General features: G+C 33.8%; 1 long non-coding RNA gene across 1 annotated transcript in view; it reads right to left on the minus strand.

Moving 5' to 3' along the window:
* The window catches only part of LOC141453660 (uncharacterized), a 30621-nt gene extending 17174 nt beyond the window's left edge, over positions 1-13447 (minus strand). Inside the window, exons 1-2 of the long non-coding RNA XR_012458113.1 lie at positions 13333-13447; positions 11015-11163 (exon numbers count right to left, since the gene is read on the minus strand). This is a non-coding gene — a long non-coding RNA (uncharacterized lncRNA). The remainder of the gene's footprint in view (positions 1-11014; positions 11164-13332) is intronic.
* Positions 13448-20049: the final 6602 nt, after the last annotated feature.

A 20049-nucleotide genomic window follows, 5' to 3' on the forward strand; every position in this document is an offset into this window, starting at 1 on the left:
AGCCGACTTCTAAGATTTCGTAGGCGATGGCTAAAACAATTTTATTTTCCGCTAGATTTCAGTTTAAGGTAAGATGAGCTACTGTCATCGAATTAGGCAAATTTTTTCCTGACAGCAAATTTACTAAAGCAGGGCTGGAAGTTACGGGATGAATTAATTATCTATTGTGGGGTATGATTGTGGTTATCGATCCATTGTGGAATATTTGAAGAGAGACTAATTTTACCTTGGACATTTTGTTTGGACAAAATGTAGTGGATTTACTCCTTTCTCGAAGCTTTGTATCTTCTAAGTGAGAATCAACAGCCTGGTAGATACCAGCTTCAACCTTTTAGTGCGTAAAAAAATGCAAAGAATAGATAGCTGCAAAGTCATCAGGATACAGCCTACCTAGATGAAATAACCACTTTGTGCTCTGATGAGATGTAATTCTGTTGTGAACAGAAATTCGAAAAATATTACCACTGTCGTATTGTTTTACTAATCAAGTGAAGAGCAAACTTTACCACTGTGAGTGTGAGTAAAAATTTATTGTAATTAGAAGAGTTGGTCTGTTCGATTTAAGCGGGAAATTGGCGCACGATTTTTTTTTAAATATTTTGGCGGCGAACAGACAAAAATATGTGGAAATGTAGACGCAGTAGAAGTATTTGGAAGTTTGGGGAAGGTGAACATCCAACTCGGCCGGCAAGAGAATCCTTCTCTCATTCACTTCTTCCTGCGGCTCTCTCACTTCATATCGATTGGTACGGTTACCTGTGCAACAAGAACGGCGGGGCGCGATGTTCGCTATACGGAATAAATAATGTATCCTAAAGTGTAATGTATCCTACTCCTGGGATATCAAGGACAGAGTTACCACTCTACACCAGACATTCTCATTTGTTTCAATAACCAACATATATACCTTCCGATTTTAATATTTTACCTAGACGTTTTCGCGAGCTTTTTTTCTCTCTCTTCCCCTCCCATCCTGGGCTTTATATTTATCTCATTTCTAGCTCTCTCAGTCTCTCTCTTACTTCTATAATTTTATCTACTTCAACTCTTAGCTAATATGAAAAAAGTAATTGCCTATTTTTTCATGCGGGCTTTACGTCCAACTACCAATTAGGTGTCGTGGACGGAGGCGACTAGCAAACATACTTTACTGTAATTTTTTTTTTATGAACCATTAAATAAAATCCAAGGCCTTAGACCGGGAATCGAACTCAGTACCACAATAAATATTAGCTTCGCAGGTCTCGCCTCTAACCGCTCGGCTACCGTGGCGCCTCTTACTCTTAGCTAATATGAAAGATGGAACAAACTGTTACCTAAATCAATAACAAAATAATGCGAAGCGTAAAAAGTAGAAAGGTAACCAAGTGTATTGAATTTAGTGGCAATTACGTTGGTCAGCTTCCCTTCTTGGCAGGGCTAAAGGAAATGGTACCATCTACTGTTGACTGATGTAAATAGAGGATGGGCAAATTACTCGCACAAGTTGGGAAGGACAAAAGTCTATCGTGTACACCCACTCTCAAGGAAACGGATATTACTTAAAAAGTTGTATATGCAAATGATAAATTAATTGGAAGTCTGCCTGTTGTTTCAATGGTTGGCAGAGGGCAAAAAGATTTACTTTTCTTTTTCAGGGAAATAATCCATGAACACAGACCCTGAGGAAGGACTCTAAGTTACAAAGAAAACTATTTTTTGTCTTCTAACGATAACTTTTCTGCAAATAGTTTAGGACTCTCCAGATTTAATAGATATCACGGCGAGAATAGTTGAACCAATGAAAGTTGCCATTGTAATTTCTCGCCAAACTAATAACAAAGGCACCTATCATTCTTCAAAGAAATTAACCTTTAAATAAAGCCGTAGCAATCTGACTGATTTGTTAGGATTCCATTAATTGTTAGTGTTTGTCATAGAATATATAGCCTTAAAGGAAAGTGTTGATGTGTTTATGTCAAATGTTGATGATAATGATGAGCTAAATCAGCAGTTTTCCCCCCTTGTGAGTTCTTAAAAATTATTACACCATAACTACACGAACACACATAAATAAATACTAACGTAAATGCAATAAATTTTCATAAATTCTTGTATTTTTAAAATAAATGAAATGCAAAAGTAACAGCTTTTATCTTAGAAAATATTAAAGAGAAAAAGTAAAAAAACACCTTTAATAATTAGGCTATCTCTTGTCATTTGTCTTTCAAGACATAGTTATATTTTGCACGTAGTTTTGATAAAACTTTAGCAAGGTGTGCTTTTGCTTTTTGAATTCTAATATTCTTTCAAAATTAGGTTAAATACTGAATTATCAAATTCGCATTATAGGTGGTACTTTGCTTAGTTTTCTACACTATTTAAGCAGGAATGTGTTTAGAATAGGCTGAAACTCACATTTATAACTAACTACTAGTGTATACATTTCTGTGTTTGTATACATGTTCTTTATGTTCATTTTTGTTCATGTTAGATACAAGTAAACTATCTTATTATGGAAAGAGATTTTTGTAATAAGTCTGTTTAAAAATAACTGAATAGATTAACGCAAATATAAGTGTATTGTAAGCTTAAACAAAATCGGTAAACGTTATTTCTTTGTAAATTAACGTCATACAAGAAAGTAGTTAACAGAGCTGCTTCAAAAATTAGCCTTTAATTAATAATTCAAGTGAATTTCAAGTAAACTTTCATATTCTTCTGGGTTTCTTTTATTCTAAAATAGAAAATATGTTTCTATTTTTCTAAGTAAGAAAACTAAATATAGGGGGCATCTTATCTGGCAGAAAAGCTGAAGAGCAATTTCAACTACCTCTGCAAGAAATTGTGCAAGTGTTTAGACAGAGTAAGAGTTAAAAGATAACTTAAATGTTGTTATAATGGAATATCCGTCAGGGCATCAAGTTTCCTATTGAAGTGGCTAGTCGAATTGCCCTTACAGGAAATCAGAATTGTCCTCGTGCCGCTTGAATAGCATGGAAGCAAGTAGATACCTCTCTAGCTTAATCAGCAGCTTAATTGGGAGTTGAAGTTAGCAAAAAGAAAAGGCAAACTCACAAATATTACTTACAAAAAAAATAAATAAAGGAACTCCAGAAATAAAAACAACTGAGGAGCTCAGTGTCAAAAACAAGCACTTCCATAATTAATTAAAAACAAAAAAATGAAATAAAACAAACAAAAATTAAACTCGCAATAAAAACTGAACTCTTTAAAGTCTTGTACTCCGCGTTTAGGAGACAGAGATAGAAAACATGGCCACTTTGAAGAATTATAAATAAATAATTGTTCGGTTTTTCCAGTGTTTTATTACTTCTTTTTTGAAGAGGTTGGTATGGAGGAAAACAAACAGATAAAAGAAAATTGTTGGAAAGAAAAAAAAGAACGTAATTTTATAATAAAATTTCAGTTATAAGTTAGAGTGGGAGAAAATAAAATTTATACACATACAGACATATATAAGCCGAGAGAGAGAGAGATTGAAGAAGAGTCAAGCGAGGAAACGGAGAGAAATGAGAGACCTTTAAATGTGATGCAGAAGAAAATAGAGAGAGAAGAGAAAATATTCTAAAGGTGGTTTAATGTACATAAGATGTCTGTCGGCCGTGTGTCGGTGTACAGTTTGTGTACTATTTTCTGTGTATTTGTTGTGTAATGTTTAGATATAACAACAACACAAAGCCTATGTGTTCTGTGTACCAGTTTCATTGCTGTGTTGCATTATGAATGCATTTTTTATTGTTCCATTGCTTCGCCTCTCTTTACTCCAGTTTTAGCTGTACTAGAAGGTTGAATAAGTAAAATCAAATGCATATCAACCGCTGGTAAACTACTGTTTTTGTTTCCTTTAATTTGCCAAGTACACGGAGCTATTTATTTCAAGCGAAGAAGAAAGAATAACCGCCTTTTTAACTTCCCAGGTTTTTCTTATTTTCTCTTACTGCTCACAGGAGAAAATGAAAGTGTAAAAATGTTAAAAAGTCTTTTTCAAATTGAGCGATTGTTTATCGTACAAGTAGCACGCTAAATGAAATGAAAATAGTTGTAAGTTTTTCCGCAAAAAAAACAAAGAAAGAAAGAAAAAATGCTTTGAGACACCCTCACGATTTCCCTTATATTAAAAGCCCCAACTTCTTACTAAACCACGAAGGACTAACTAGGACCGTTCAAAACTCAATATTTAAGAGACCCAAAATTTTTAAATTAAAAGTTGTAAACGAAGTATGGAAGTTGGTGTAACAAAAAGTCGTGTGAGTTTCAATTTGTATTTTGTGGCTGCAGCTTCTGCACAGAGTTGACTACCAGCAAAAGATGATAATTGCTGTTCCTCTGTGCCCACTAAAGCGATAAAAAAAAAAAGTAAACAAAAGTTTTGAACGAGGGGAGCGCCATTAAATGATATTTAAGAGACACAAAAACATTTTTTTTTAACGCTTTTAAGAAAGATTAATTATACTCATTATTTTGATTTAAGATACACCCTTAAGATTACATTAAAACTGTGCAATGTAATTAAATTTATTTCCTTCTTTTTTTATGTTTTAAAAAGTCTAACGTTTCAGCAAATTATTTGCAACTATTTATAAAGTTTCAACTTAGTTACAAAACTAAACCAAAGTTCAGCTTAAGAAATGCATGCACGACTCTCTGCATGCAGCGCAATTACTCTACCTTCAAAGGGATGATGGCTATTCTTCCAACTTGGAGTTTTATGATTGGTTAATAATCCTATAAACGAACATTGCACATAAGGCTACACATAAACTGTAACGAACGGCCGTCATGAGCATTGCAAAGTAATGCATAAAACTATGTAGGCTACAATGGCAGTGTTATTCTATGGTTAGACGAATTACAGACAATTGAAAAGCTCTTATTGTCTGAGAGAATGCAAGTCGTATCATTTTTCTATTCCTTGGTACATTTTCTGGAATTTCTACTTCTTCCATAGCTGATCTGATCTTACCTGAGAGGTTCAAACACAATTACTTTCCGGCCCCTTCAGTGATTTATCGAATATCCAGCCATGTTACTCTCAAAAATATACCCCCCAATTCAGAAAACAACGAATAATGCTGTTAGAATTTGCAGTAACAGAAAGTAATACATGTTTAATTTCAGAGTTACATTCCGAGTAACCAGTTCTTTTATGATGAACTTCTATTGATTAACTTCAAAAACATCTACTAGACCCGCAAGCAATACCTGGTTGTCTGCAGGCTATCTTAATTAAATGAATGATATCTTCAATGTTTAATAAATCTTAAATGATCTTTGCTAGATTCCGGCTGATAGACTACCCAAGCCGCATATAATTTTGTGAAATATGTTATTAGTTGAATGAATCAGCAGTTCTAACAGCAAAATAAAGTTGAGGAAAACACAATAAGGATTAGCTATTGTACTTATAAAGAGATGTTAATGTAGTTGCGGCAATCCTAGCCAAATCCTAGGAGTAGAAAAATAAATCCAGCGCTACCTAAAAGATCTATTTGCTTCCTACTAAGGTCAGTGTGATAGAATGGAGGCATTGTATGCGGATATTGAGTGTATAAGAATGGCTAAGTTACAGTTGGAGTTACAGTAGCCTTTTTTATAGCAGTCACATCAACTTAAAATTTATTAAAAGATTTTACAACAGGTTCTTATGATACAAAATAAAACCAGTCGAAGAAATATGAAAAAATCTTTCATCTGGTTATGTACCAATAATTTTTAAATGTGACTTAACAGTAAACGTTTAAATTTTATGACCCTTAATAAAGTGCTTTATATTAGAAAAGTTTGATTACAAAGTTTTTAACAGAAAACGAGATTAAAATAAAGATAACTGAGTTATCACTGTCTGGTATTTTTTTGCTCCTGTAATTTACGATTTATTTTTTTGTTCTTTAAGGAGGAGGTTTTCTCCAGCGCACTTCCGGCCTTTGGTCAGTGATCTCTTCTTACAACTATTCATTCCCGTACAGTGAGCTGTTAGAAGTTCCTAGGAATGGAAAATTCGAGAGTCGTTATAACAAGATTTAATTATATGTCATTGTACTTCTTGCTGCTTACCCCTCAATGAAGCACATAGCTCTCTCGTGCATGACCAAGACGTTGGTCTACTTGGTTTGCAGAACTCAACTAGCCGGGGATCTTTAAAAAGGTGATTTCTGTGTTACTCTTTTTTTCCTGTAGGAACGCATTCCAGTTTGCCTAAAGTGATTGTTCGGGGTGTCAGTGTATTAACACAGCCTACCTGTGCAAACTGCACTTCCATAGACTACTCCAATACCCACACGAAGGATCTGCAGGCGTAGTTGTTTTGTGATTTAGAGGTTTTAAGGTATACTAAAGAGGCAGTCTCTACCGCAATCACTCATATGGTACTTTGGTGGTACAATCAGCTGTCCACAATCTGGAGTGAAAGTACTATAACGATACTACTTGACCTCCAGCTTTGCCCTTATAAGACAGATAAAACAGAAGTCACTCCTTTCGATAGGCTTTCCAGCAAGATTCAGCGAACTTCTCCATCTTGCCATTCCATCATTGCTTAATTTAATATTAATCAGTCATTATTAATTATTAGCTTGGTTATTGTTAATCAATATTAGAATATAATCTGGTGTTGCTACAAAGCTACAGTTATAAGATTTAATAGTTACTCTTTTCAATACTCATTTAACCATTTCTCTCACTACCTTTACAGACGAATACATAAACCGTCAATAAATAACAAACTAAAGTTTTTACATAGAACAATAATAATTACTTAAAATTTCCTTTATTTTTAGGCAAACATCCCTTCCAACCATCCATTTAGATCTAGTCCCAGACTTTTTCCAGTAAGGTATCACAGGATTAAACTCTTAATTATTAATTTCAATAAAACATAAATTTTCTGCGCAATGGTGAGAAGAAAAAAGAGGAAGAAAACTGAAGGAATTTTGAAGAGTAGAGAACGACCCTGAACTTCTCCTTAAAATTCATTTCCATGAAAACAATTTCAAAGAAAAAGAAATAAAAACACTTCCGAAGGAAGTCTTTCAACTCTAAAATTAGTTTGACTAGGAAACTGCATTTACTAGGGAAACTGTGGACTACCTTGAGGGTAACCACCACCAAGTATGAACAAATTCTATCGGAAATGACTCGTTAAATGTTACTGTTTTGTGATTACTATTTAATTTAGATGTTTCTTTTTTAATAGTATCGATATGTTGTAAGAATTGCTTTCTAATATTACTTATTTCAGGTTGTGTTCCAACTATTATATTTTGTATATTTATTCCATTTTTGACCTTAGCAAGAATATTGGGTGTAACTATTGCGAAAATGTTTCCTTACTCGAGTTCTTTATAACATTCTGTCGCAATAGCCCTAATTCTTAAGAAAAGAATCACCTTTTCCTAACAGTCAAACCAACAACTGCTTTTCTGCAAAATTTGACATAAAATTGTAATATTTCTCGTTAAGAGTTAGTAAAAGAGGAGAGTAATACATTCCTCGAGTTAGGAACTTTAATTAAATTCTATGGGATGAACTTAAATATTTTTTAAATAAACTTGGAGTTTTCTCAAGACTAAGTTTAAATGATATTTCTTTTAACAAGTTTTCACATCTTTCAAATAATAATAAACACAGCATCCAGCAAAATACTCTGTGCAACAAACATCCAACATCAGAGAAATGTTTGAATGGATTTCAAAGGAAATTGAAAAATATACTTGCGTCATCTTTCTCACTTTCTTTAAAACTCTCTTACACCCACACTCAAGTAATAATGATAACAATTCAAGTACTTGTGTGCATATATCAACATTTCTTCCTGATTAGTTGAAATGAAAATGATTGCAAAATTGTGGAGACCAAAGTTTTCAAAATCCATCAATATTCTATACCGCAAAATTTAAGATACAATTATGTTTAAATTGAAATTTGATTTGTAAATATTTAAAGTTTAGAAATAATCTATTTAGTAGATTCTTTATAAGGTTTTAATCTAAACTACATAGATGTGACAATATCACTCAAACTTTGACCCCTCAATCATCGTCTTAGAAGTTGAATTACAAAAATAATATTCTTAATTAAGATTACTTCACAATAGAAACCTGTAAATGTCATGTGTCTAGCTACAGTGTTTTTTGCTCCCGGAACAGATCATTCCTCGCTTTATATATTATTATATAGGATTAAATTAATATCAGGAAAAAAAAATAATATGATTAATAAGAAGTAAAAGAACTTCGCAAATTTAGTCAATTATCTAAGAAGATCGCTGGAGGGACTGGTGTAAAGGTTTTAAGCAAACTCAGCTCTATTCTAGATATTCATCTAAAACCAACAATCTGGTCCCGGCTACATTTTAATATTTGCATCTCCGCTATTTTTTTCTGACTCTTTCACTAACACTTGCACATTACCTCTGTTTTTAATGGAGGAAGCTGTGTAATTGCAAGACTGTAGAGAGCATGTATGGGTATTTTCTCAATTAAAAAAATTAATTAATTCTGTAAAAGAAATTTTAATTTAAAATTACTTCCTGTTATGTATGAGATCATTTTAATAGCTTTCATTTGATTTTTAACGTAATCAGTAATTATTATGGCTCTCTAAATGATTAAAAAAAATGGGAATCTACATACACCGGAATAGTTGGGGTCAGAACCTAAACGTTCTTTCGTCAATTTGGTTCAGAAATAAGATGAATTTTGTCTATATCTTACTGTGCCTATTTCTCAAATCACAGAGGACTTGATATTTCGAACGAGAGGAACCGATGGAAAAGATTTTAAACAGAAACGCCATTTTACTGAAAAGATTTTTCACTTTTTCGCCATTTTCCAGCTGACAGGTACAACGATTTTTCACTTTATATTAATTAATTTATAACCCCATAACTGGAAAACCACTTTTCTTTTTTTGGTTTTGTATTTTGACATTTCTACCTAATAGTTCAGAAGATTGAAATACTCATTGCATTCATTTATATCTACGACTTTTACATTTTTAAAGCCATTTTAGAGTACTTCTGAAGAATATTTTTTACTATTTAATCTTCTGAACTATTCCAAACACCAGTATTGTGCAATCCGTAACTACTTTCGTTCGCCCTTCCGCGTCCCTAAAGCCAAGATATCCCTTATTTGCGTGGATTTATACCGTGAAAGATCTACCTAAATTGTGTGTTCATGCTATGTTACTCCTCCTCATCATTCCTTCAAGTCCTAGATCTGGCACCATTCCTTCAATTTAATTTCTTCTGATTTGAAAATGTTTTCTTGACTTTCCTGGGTCTTATATGTTTCTCTTCCTACAGCTCAGTTCAGTGCTCATCAGCCGTAGACTCATGGTCTACGTTTCAGAGTGTATAGTCACCATAAGTACAGCACCGACTTAAGTATAGCAATATTTTTTATCAAGTTTGTCTTGTTTAGAGTGTGGAGTACACTATCTTTATCTTGTCTCTAGCAAACATGCAAGTAAGATCAGAGTTTGTATGGGATTCAAGTTAGAACTGTACATCATATAAAGTTCAAACATGCAGTTAAACTCATCATTAACAGTATACCGGAAATGCAACTACACAACCTGAATTCAACGGTATAATTTGCAGATCATTGCGCATTGTTATAAGTTTAAAGGGAAACCATTAATACAATAGCGAACGACACGAATAATTAGATTAGTCATTTAATATGCAAATCTATTTAACTAGACGCAATTTAGGGTAAAATATCTACTAGATTTGTTAAATTTTATTTCGCATGTTGTTTGTATAATACCTGCAGTTTTAATATATTATATTTTGTTGAAAGAACTTTGTTGAAAGAAGCAAAAATATAAGTATTAGTCCCGTTATTAAAGCAGGTAATAGAAACATAACTCACATATTAAAAACTGCATTCAGGCACCCACACAAATAGCGATTTTTTTAAAAAAACTAGAAATTAACTTCTTATTGAAAAGAACAATATTTGAAACTAGTGCTGCTTCTGGTGGTGAAACTTCTTGAGATATCAGAAATCACTGATTATTAACTACAAACTCGTTATCAAAACTTCTGGAATCTACACCCACTCGACTTCTTCCTTAATTCAATTAACAGTCAAAGGCCAATCATAAATAATCCAGCACATAAGAAAAACGGCTATCACCCTATTTGCATAGACTCATAGGCTACATCATAGACCAATGCGCAAGTCTGTTTTATAGACGTTGTATCGCCTCCAACATATGGTAAAAGCAGGAGATCCTAAAATCCTAAACCATCTCGAGGAAAGGTTGGGGTAGACTTTCCAATAAGGCAAAGATTTCCAAACTACAGGAGGACGTCGAGGTTTTGTCAGTAGCATTAACAAGTTTTGGGAGAATGTAACTCCTAAAGTTATGTCTGCGTGATTAAATTTGTTGTACCAACCAATTAAATTCCTTTCTTAATTTTTACTTAATGAAATAATAAATATGTGCACAAGAAAGACATTCCTACTGGTTCATCCAAAAACAAGATTCAAACTAGGACACTTAGTAAGTTGGATGTAAAATTGGTATGGACTCGAATAAACTCAGCTTTATTTTTTTCTTTGAATACTTTCCTCAAGACACAAGGAACTAGTTCAGGAATCCGTTTATCAATTACCGTTCATCAAAGTTCACGACAGAAGAACAAGAAGAGCTAATTGATCTTCCATCGGAGCTCTGTGAAGAAGTATCGAGAAACGAAATCATTGCTTATCATTTTGCAACTTCTAACCTGTGTGGAACTGTATTTTCTTCCATTTGTAAGTCCAAATTCAGTCTAGGATAAATCTCCAAGTTTGTGCCGTGATAAAGATTACTCAGCAAGTTGCACTGATCTCGCAGAATATTGAATTACTCTGCGGTTAATTATTTTTTATTTTTTACCTTACTGCCTAAGTTTTTCATATTTTCATGGAAATATTCTGTTTAGCTCACACCAACCAATAGCATTAAAGTTAATTCCTCATCTGTAATAATAATTTTAGTAATTCGTTTCATTACTCACTTGTTTATGTACTAACGTAATATGTAATGGCATCAGTTCTTTGACAGAAACATGTTTTTAGGTAGTTCTATTGCAGTAGCGGTGTCTCACTTCAAACAGAATTCAGATGCTGGAGAGAGAGCAGCAGCAGCAAAAAGTGGGGAAAATCCCTGTAATAAGGTGTAACTTGTCAGTTTAGTGGAAGGCAATGTCATTAAGAATGTAATATATTCAAAAATATTCAATTTTTGAATAAAATTGATGAGATAAACCCTTCAATTGAAGTAAGAGAAAATCCTATGAGTTTCCACACCAGATTTTCTTTAATTTTCAAAAGATAAATGGAAAAAGAATGACTTCCTTTGATAAATACTTAATTTTCTTAAAAATAAACATAATTTTCTGACACATATAATACAACGTATAACAGATATTTAGATGAGAGGAGAAGAGATCAGGAAGTTGGTGATGAAGGTGTGTTAGGCGAAAACGCGCGAATTGGGAGTGAGTTTGGAGGCTGTAGCTGGCTAGTTCTGCGAGTGGGCAATGACGGTGAGGGTCGCTCATATATCTGTATTACTGTGACTGGCTGTGACACGCTGGGTGGACTGGACCGTGCTCGCCTACCTATTTATGTGGAGGGCACTCCAAACTGTCCGCCTGAAGTTTCCCCTCCAACCTCTAAGGACTTCCTTCGTATGCGATGCACCCCCTAATACCAACATTGCCTATTTAACTTCTATATGTTTTATTAATAAAATAAAATATATTTTCTTTACAATTAAAGCAATTAAGTGAATGGGTTCGTTCAGTAGTTAGCGTTCTAGATCCCCATGCAGAGATCCTGGGTTTGAATCTAACTCTTCGAAAGTAATTTTTATGAAATCCATTGTATTAAGATGTCACCTTAAAAACCCTTCGACCTCCAACCTATTTTGATACCTCCTTCCGCCTAGAATTTAGTGGTTCAAGGCCTTAAAAAAAAAAGTAAAAATAAGAAAATTGCTTAAATAGAATGACTTTTTCTTTTATTGATTTACGCATTTTCTTAAAATTTACAATGAAGTAATGAAAAATGAAGTAAAGAAAACAAACACTTTAAATGAATACAATTAAATTTGGTTTTATTTAACTTGGGAAAATTTTATTATATATAGATTTTCATGAAGGCCTGTGATTCGGTGAAGTAAGAGAGAACAGTTTCCAGTTTTACTGTTAACGTTTACCATCCAATTCGTCAAAACGCTGGAGGTTTCTTTACAAAAGAACCCTATCATGGGCCATCATTGGGCAAAGAAGGATGGACACATGTATTTAATACCCAACAGAGTGGTTTGTGGTCTCTACAATCCGACTCTTGATCTACTTAACTGTGTGGAAAGGACGGCACGGGTCTCTCTCGGTTGCCTTTCTAAGCTACATAGTTAGCACCATCTGCGGTGTAACGGTTAACCATTGAACGGCTAATGTTATCAGTAGTCTAATATTTGGACCAGTTTTTATTTACAAAATTAGTACTTCATAATTTAATTATTTTATTGTTTAAATGGCCAAAATGAATCTTTTTTAATCAAAATCTACTCACACGGTATTCACTGACTCCATTCTTAAATTTCCAACAGATAATTTTTTTTCAGACTTATGGGTGGAATGTTTGTTAGAAAATAATTTTTGAATTGAACTTCTTCACATGTTTAAGATCATATATAAAACAATTAGTATTAATAAGATGAAGAATTGCTTTTAAATCATTCTAGAGTTCTTTTCCACTATATTCGAGTAGTTATTCTAAAAACCCCAGGCGATAAACATACACTCGCTCAAACTCGCGGTATTACTAGTAAGGTTAGGCATTACAAGATTACGTTGATCGTAGGCTTCCTGACAGGAAAATGTTGGAGAAAATAGCCTGGTAGACAAGACCTGCCTTGTAGAAAATCGTATGTGCTGATTGGGTTGGGACGAAAAGAAGAGCAGACCAGCTGAAGGTTGGACTTTTCAAAGGATAAAAATCCACACTTTGCCTCCCGAGTCTAATTAGTCTAAAGAGAGGAATGTAAGAGATGCTGTAACAAGTGGGTGCCACAATAGACCCTTTGAGTCGCAGGTGAGTAGTCTTTTTGGCAAAACACTAGTAGGTCTTACCTAGTATGGAGTAAATTCGTCTCCGTGAGGCAATTTCGAATATTTGACAAGGTCAAATCAGTTATCTCAGCAGAATAATTAAGTAAAAAATGATTCAGAAGAATTACACAAACGATGAAATTATCTCTTACAAATTAGGGATTGGGACAATGCATTATACAGAATTTAAAAGTATACAATGAACTGACACTAACATAAACTGCTTTCCATTCCACGGTGTGCTTGTGTAACAATACGTTCGGTAGACGTGTTCTTCGATGAAGTGGGTGGAATGTCTAAAAAAACTCACACACAGACTGCGTCGTCATATAGAACATGAATGAGGGGTTACAGACGCTTCTAGAAGTACGATTTGGTGGGGCCCTGAGGGAACTAGTCGGTGGGGGAAGAAGCCATGTTTTTCAACAGAATTCGTCACAACCAACTCCCAGAAAGTTGTGTTAGTGTGTGATGAGCGGGTTAGTAGAGGTGAGCGTGCGGGCGTCTATAAGGATAAAGGAAAATGCCAACTTATTAAGTTTACTTTGCATCATCCTCTCCTTACGATTTCAGGCAGTATAAGTCTCTTCGCTTACAACTGAGACTTACTAAGTCCGTGTAGTTTAGAACCAAACGCCCAGAACCCATCCTCTCCGCATCGTTCTGCTTTGTTAACCTTCTTCTTCTACACTTCTTACCGCTGCATAAATTAGAATCATAATCATGGTAGAAAACAGCAAGAAGTGGAGGTACGATGTATGAAGGAAACTGTGTGCCACTCATCAGAATTTAATAACAGAAAATATGTTGAAATTAATGAACGTCACATTGTGTTATGTAATAGATAGATAAACATATGTTTGCTAAAAGTTCTTCTTCCACTCACAAGGGATAAGAGAAAGTAATGTACCATATGTAGGAAAAAATCATTACAATATCATATCAACATTTTCCTTCATGGAGAAAATTGTGGCATCTCTATGCTCCGCCCTCTTTCACAACAGACATTCTGATTCCAGACTGTCTGAAGTGTACTTCTCTGATAATGCTAAGATTAGAATATTGTTAAATCTCTACTTTTCTATCTTCTTTTAAAGAATGTATGCAATACGCCATTGTGTACTTCCCACACGGACCGATATATGTACGTAAAAAATAGTGTTTGTGTTCGCGTATTGGTAAAGTTAACAATTTTAGATCTTACAAATAAGATAGAATGGAAAATGTGGCTGCATTTAAAATGTTGTCTTTTAGTAGTTGTACAGATTCGTGTCTGAGAGTTCATTTCTGTTCAAGTATGTGTGTGAGGGAAAACCAAAGTGCCAAATGGAAGAGGGAAAAAAACGCGAAAAACCTGTTTTATCTGGTCAAATTATCTGTTTATCAGTTCAGCTAAACTGTGCTCTTTTTTGTGTTAGACTTCTCAGATGTTTGCATTCTGATTGGACAACAACATTAAAATTCGTCGAGTAAAAAATAAAACGTAGCTTTAATTATCAAAGTTGTAGCTCTATAAGTTGAGAAAAGTTAAGAAATACTTCACACAAAATTTGAATTCTAACTAACAAATAAAACAAACAAAAAATTATGCAAAATTCAAAAGAAGTTGAATCCACAAAAGCTTCAAAATGATTTACATTAACATAAGAAATAAGCGATTTAAATTGAGGGGAAAAAAATTCAATTCAAGAAATTCATTATATAAAGCTCATAATATTCGTAAAAAAATTGATTAAATTCAATGAAATAAATCCGTCACTGATTAGAATTTAATCTTAGAAATGAGCAAAATGTCAATTTTTTTTCACACGAACCTGATGATTGAATCACTGAAGATATAGATGGAAGTCCGAAGCCAATCAGAAACCCAAAAGATAGTCAGAAGAAGTCTAAAGAAGAGATCTATAACGAGGAAATCGTGAAAAACTGGAAGATCATTTTATCTTGCATTATTGAGAATTTTAGTGAGTATTTTGGATGTTCGCTCCAGAGTTTTTACTCGCAGTAAGGGAAATGGAAAATATTTAAAATTAGGAAAAGTTAAAAGAAAAGTGATACAAATGTAGGCACACCTATTATTAGGAATTACTCTTTTAGAGTGTAGATTCGTACGCACATTTTCCTAATGAAATTTTTATGGGATCTAAAAAATAAAAATAAGATTGTACTGGGCGAAAGGTCAGAACTTAGGTAGAGACTAGGGTTGTAACAGCAGAAGACCAAAAAAGATGTGAGTGTATGTGAAAGGTCTAAAAGAAGGTAACTAGTAGCAAGAAACTGAGAACTAGGAGCCCTCTTTTTCCACCACAGATGTAGAAAGGGTAGTGATAAGTGTTAAAGGAGTAGAAAGAGGAGGGAGGAGCAGGTTAAACAAAGGTGTGTTTAGCTATGTATGGCCGGACTCTCGTGTGCGAGCCGAGAAAGAGTTCTATACTGGCAATCTAAACTGAATCTATAGTAATATTATTCCGATCCAATTCTATTGGTTAGGTTACCCTTCCTGCCACCAAAGACGGCCGCTACAACCACATTACTACCCAGTTGTAGAACCATTCTGACTTTGGTAGTAACCAAGTTACCCGGTGTGCTGCTAAATCCTTGACTTTATACCTTTACCACTAAGACAGTATTTACCACTTTGAATGCCCTTAATTCAATCTGTGCACAAACCATTCTATTTGAGTTATACACCTTTATATCCTGCCTCCTGTTGTATACCCATTTAGTTTTCTCCAAAGTTAATGTATATTTATAGAAAACTCAATTTAAGAGCACAATTTTATGCACCATTCATTTTATATGCTACAATCTAGGTTTTTTACTCCCTTTACCGCATAAGGGAAAATGTAATCACGTAGATAATATCCTTGTTCCTGAGGAAATTATCCAAATAAAAGTTTTAGATTTAAATGTGTTTCCGCAATGAGCATGTAAAAATTTAAAGAAAATCGTTGAACATATTTTAAAAAACGAAAAACGATTCAGTGCAGCGGAACTTGCGGTTGGCTAATTCTGTTCAAAACCACCTGGTTACGCCATTAAATGAAAGAAGCTGCAAACATTTTGCTAGAAAAGTAAGAGAAGGTAAACAAAATTAAATTGAATAACAAGCAGCTTTTTATATGAATGATAAATACACTGATCAGTTCGGGTGGTATTCAGAGGAATTAGCGAAAAACTAAAAGAAAAACCCATTTCCGCACTTCCTTGCGTACCTCAAAATTGAGATATTCAACCACTCAATTCTCAATTCAATTCTTCGATAATATTATTATGTAATAAATGATTCTAAAATGGCTTTTTTAAAGTGAAGTTAATCCCAGACGCTTTTTGCTTCAAATTGTGATGTTGGCACATCTAACTCATTCGATGACTATAAAACAAAATCAACTTTTAAAGAGAAAAAGTAATGCCTATTTTTTTCAGGCGGGCTTTACGTCCGACTATACTAATCATGTATCGTGGACGGAGGCGACTAGCAAATGTACTTTACTGTAAATTTCTTTTATTAACCACTAAATAAAATCCAAGGCCTAGACCGGGAATCGAACCCAGTACCACAATATGTATTAGTTTTACAGGTCACATTTTAAAAAGAATAATTACCACTCATTTAATTACAAAATAAAATCCCATCATTACATTTTTCTTCTTTTCAGTTAAACATTTAAAGATATAGTTTTTGAATCGTCAGCCCTTAAACTATAAGAATACGAAGTTCTCCAACAATGACCAGAGAAAATTATTGGAAAAAAAAAACTTTATTATACTTTTCTAACAATAAAGGAAATGTGTTACTGTGGCAAAAGGCTTATATAGAGATGGCCAATAAAAGTCTCAATATTATTGAGTTGCCGACTTTGAGTTACCGCCCAGAAACACAATATATGACCAGTACAAGAAGAATGTTCCTTATCTATTATCTTCTTTCACTTCTTGCTCTCAATCAGGGATAGCTAAAGTTAGTGACAGGAATGCTAAGACGGATTAAATTACTGAAAGTCAGCATTGCAGACTTTCAACAAGCGTTATTCTATTTAAGCATTTTTTTAAATGCTTAATTTTTCGATTATTTCTTTAGGTGAGCTTAGCGTCCAACCAGAAGTTAAGGACAAGGCCGATTAGCTAACATACTTTAACATGAATTTCATTACTTTTTAAACCTTTAAATAAAATCTCTAAGGCTTCGACTGGAACTCCAATTAATTGCATTGAATTATTAAAAACTGCATATTCAACACTACAAACTATAAAATTGTTGAAATTTGTACATAAATTTTACAATAAAAACAAATATGAACAAGAGATAAACAAAAGCCTGTCGCAAACAATTACACGACTTCCTCTTACTGCCATTTACGTAATAATGCTTTCGAAAACCATTGGGGCTCTTCATCAGGCGGAAAGGAAAACAATAATTAATTTTTCAACTTACTCGTATTTTATCTGGCCATTGTTGAATTCATTCTTTTCATTTTTATAAATTTCTTTTCTTTTAATGGAATTTAAAGAATGAATATGTTTCTTCCACATATCTTTAGAAGAAAAAAAAGGACAACTCTAGTCAGGTGGGCTACGGGAAAAATTCCTTGGGGACCTACCTCTTTTTTCCCCCCAGTAAAGATTTGTTATGCTGTGGAATTTAGATAGTGATTTTTCTCCAAGTGAAAACTTTGTTGTGACTGATGGAAATTGGTGGAAGGAAGTGAAAGGATAAGTAGTCTCTATTTTCTCTTTAGTTTCCTCTCTCTCTCTCCCAATTTTCTTCTCCTTCTGTTCTTTCAAAGGACTCGATGAAAATTCAATGAGATTATCCTGGCAGGAAATCTTATATCTTAGGCTTGTATGAACTTTACTATTTACCGCCAGATGAAGTGCAACCTTCGACTGGAATAGCAGGACGGACCCACATGCCATCGACCTGATTGTCCATGAAATCGAACTTCGATCTAATTTTCATTTCCACTTTTTCCCTGCCTTCTCTATCCACTGATTTATCCTGAAAGTAAATGTGTATCGGATTTCCACCCACCCACATAAAATCATGGCTTTCTGCCAGAAGATAGGTAATGGGATCTAACTGAATTATCTCAAAATATTTTGGCAGTCCACATTTTTATATTCTAATACTTTCTTTGAAAGGAACTTGTTGCAAAACATGTCTAATTTTATTAAATGCATTTTTCAAATTTCTAAGAGTTTTTTTCAAGAATGCCTCATTCAATTTTCTCTAAATTTAGTGAATAGTATATGTTAATAATACAGTATAATGATATGCATGCAGTACAATCAATTTTATTTGAAAAATGATCTCAGCAATAACTTGAATAAGTTCTCCGAGAGGAAGTCAGCTAGACTTTCTTTTTAACTATGATTTCAGTGAAATGTAAATCTCAGTTATATAAATGTTAAGAAGAAACAAGTGAATAGCTAAAAATTCTAAGTTCGGAGGAAATTTGATTATGCACAGGAGATTTCACAAAGTATAAGTGCCTAAAGTTCTAACTTTATAATTCTATTTCTTTCAATAAATTGTCTGCCTCGTTAAAAACTAAGTGACCATTCTTTACAGTTAAAATACATCAAACCAATGCGACAGTACAAACATATATCTGATTACGAATTAGCGATTAATGACTGTAGAGGCTTTAACCGCTAAGATGGAAACTAGATGGGGGCTTTCAAAAAAATATGGGAATCCCGATCGGCTTCTTCTAGTGATTGTAGGACCACTATTAGTTTTGGACCTGATGCTAGGAGGATGTTTATTATCTTAACGCTGGCCAGCTAACCCAAGAATAACGGGAAGTAGTAGATTAGGTTGGACCAGGGGTCGGCAACCTATTTCAAGTAGAGAGCCATTTCTTCTTCAATAATTTTAATAAATCTTACCAAGAGCCGCAAGGATGATAGTGAAAACAAACTCTGTAGATCATTTGTATTCACAAATTATTATTTTATGATATTGAATAACATTTAAATGTTTTATATATTTATTTTCACTTATTGCAAAGTAAATTAACAAATAAATAATAACTATACTTTTGTTTGAATGAAAATGGTGGCAGTCTTTTATAATTACGTACTGTATTTTAAAATAATTCTATTCAATTTCAAACCAATCACATTTAAAATTCTTTTTGAAAAAATATCTTTACTTTAATAAATGAAATTTTCATTTGTTTCAATAAAATTGAAATATATAATACGTATATTTGGACAGGCTGAAGAGCCACAAAATTTGGATAAAAGAGCCGCATGCGGCTCGCGAGCCGCGGGTTGCCAACCCCTGGGTTAGACGGATAGATTGATTGGTTCAGTTTCAGGCTGAAGGAGGAATTACCGCGAGAGAAAGACAAAGAGAACTATTTAAAGAAATAAAGTAAAGAAAGAAACAAAAAACATCACATTACTTTTCTTTATTGAGAAGCAAATCTCAGAGAAGTTTTATTCACCTCACATGAAGAGAAAAGCGAACGTAAGAGAAAGGTTTGTTTGTACACAACGGTGCGCCTCCACCTCAAACCCCAGAATAAATCGTTCCTTTTTTAAGGATTTATATAAGGGAAAAAATATATTTTGAGTGAAAGCGCACGCGGACCAAACGTGTGCATGTGATTCCTTGGTATTTCCGGTTGGTTAGATCGAGCAAATGGCCTATTGGATTTCCGCACACACATTCCTGTTCGTAATCGTGTATTTATGTGTGTATGTGTGTGTGTGTGCGAGAGCTTGTTTGTCAGAGTGTATTTTATTTATAAAAGATTTGTTCGCGTTGGCTGAAGATACATACAAACATTGTGTACTTCTTATCGGGACTGTTGCTCGGTATTATGTCGATACCAGTCGCCATTCGCTATTAGTAATTACGATTTTATCCGGTAATTGAAATTTTCTTCTTAATCTTTCTGCTTTTTAACAGAACGTTTTGC

The sequence above is a fragment of the Rhodnius prolixus genome, unplaced genomic scaffold (assembly GCF_049639745.1).
Source record: "Rhodnius prolixus isolate KJV_2025 unplaced genomic scaffold, Rpr scaffold_3, whole genome shotgun sequence".
Classification (NCBI taxonomy): Eukaryota; Metazoa; Arthropoda; class Insecta; order Hemiptera; family Reduviidae; genus Rhodnius; species Rhodnius prolixus.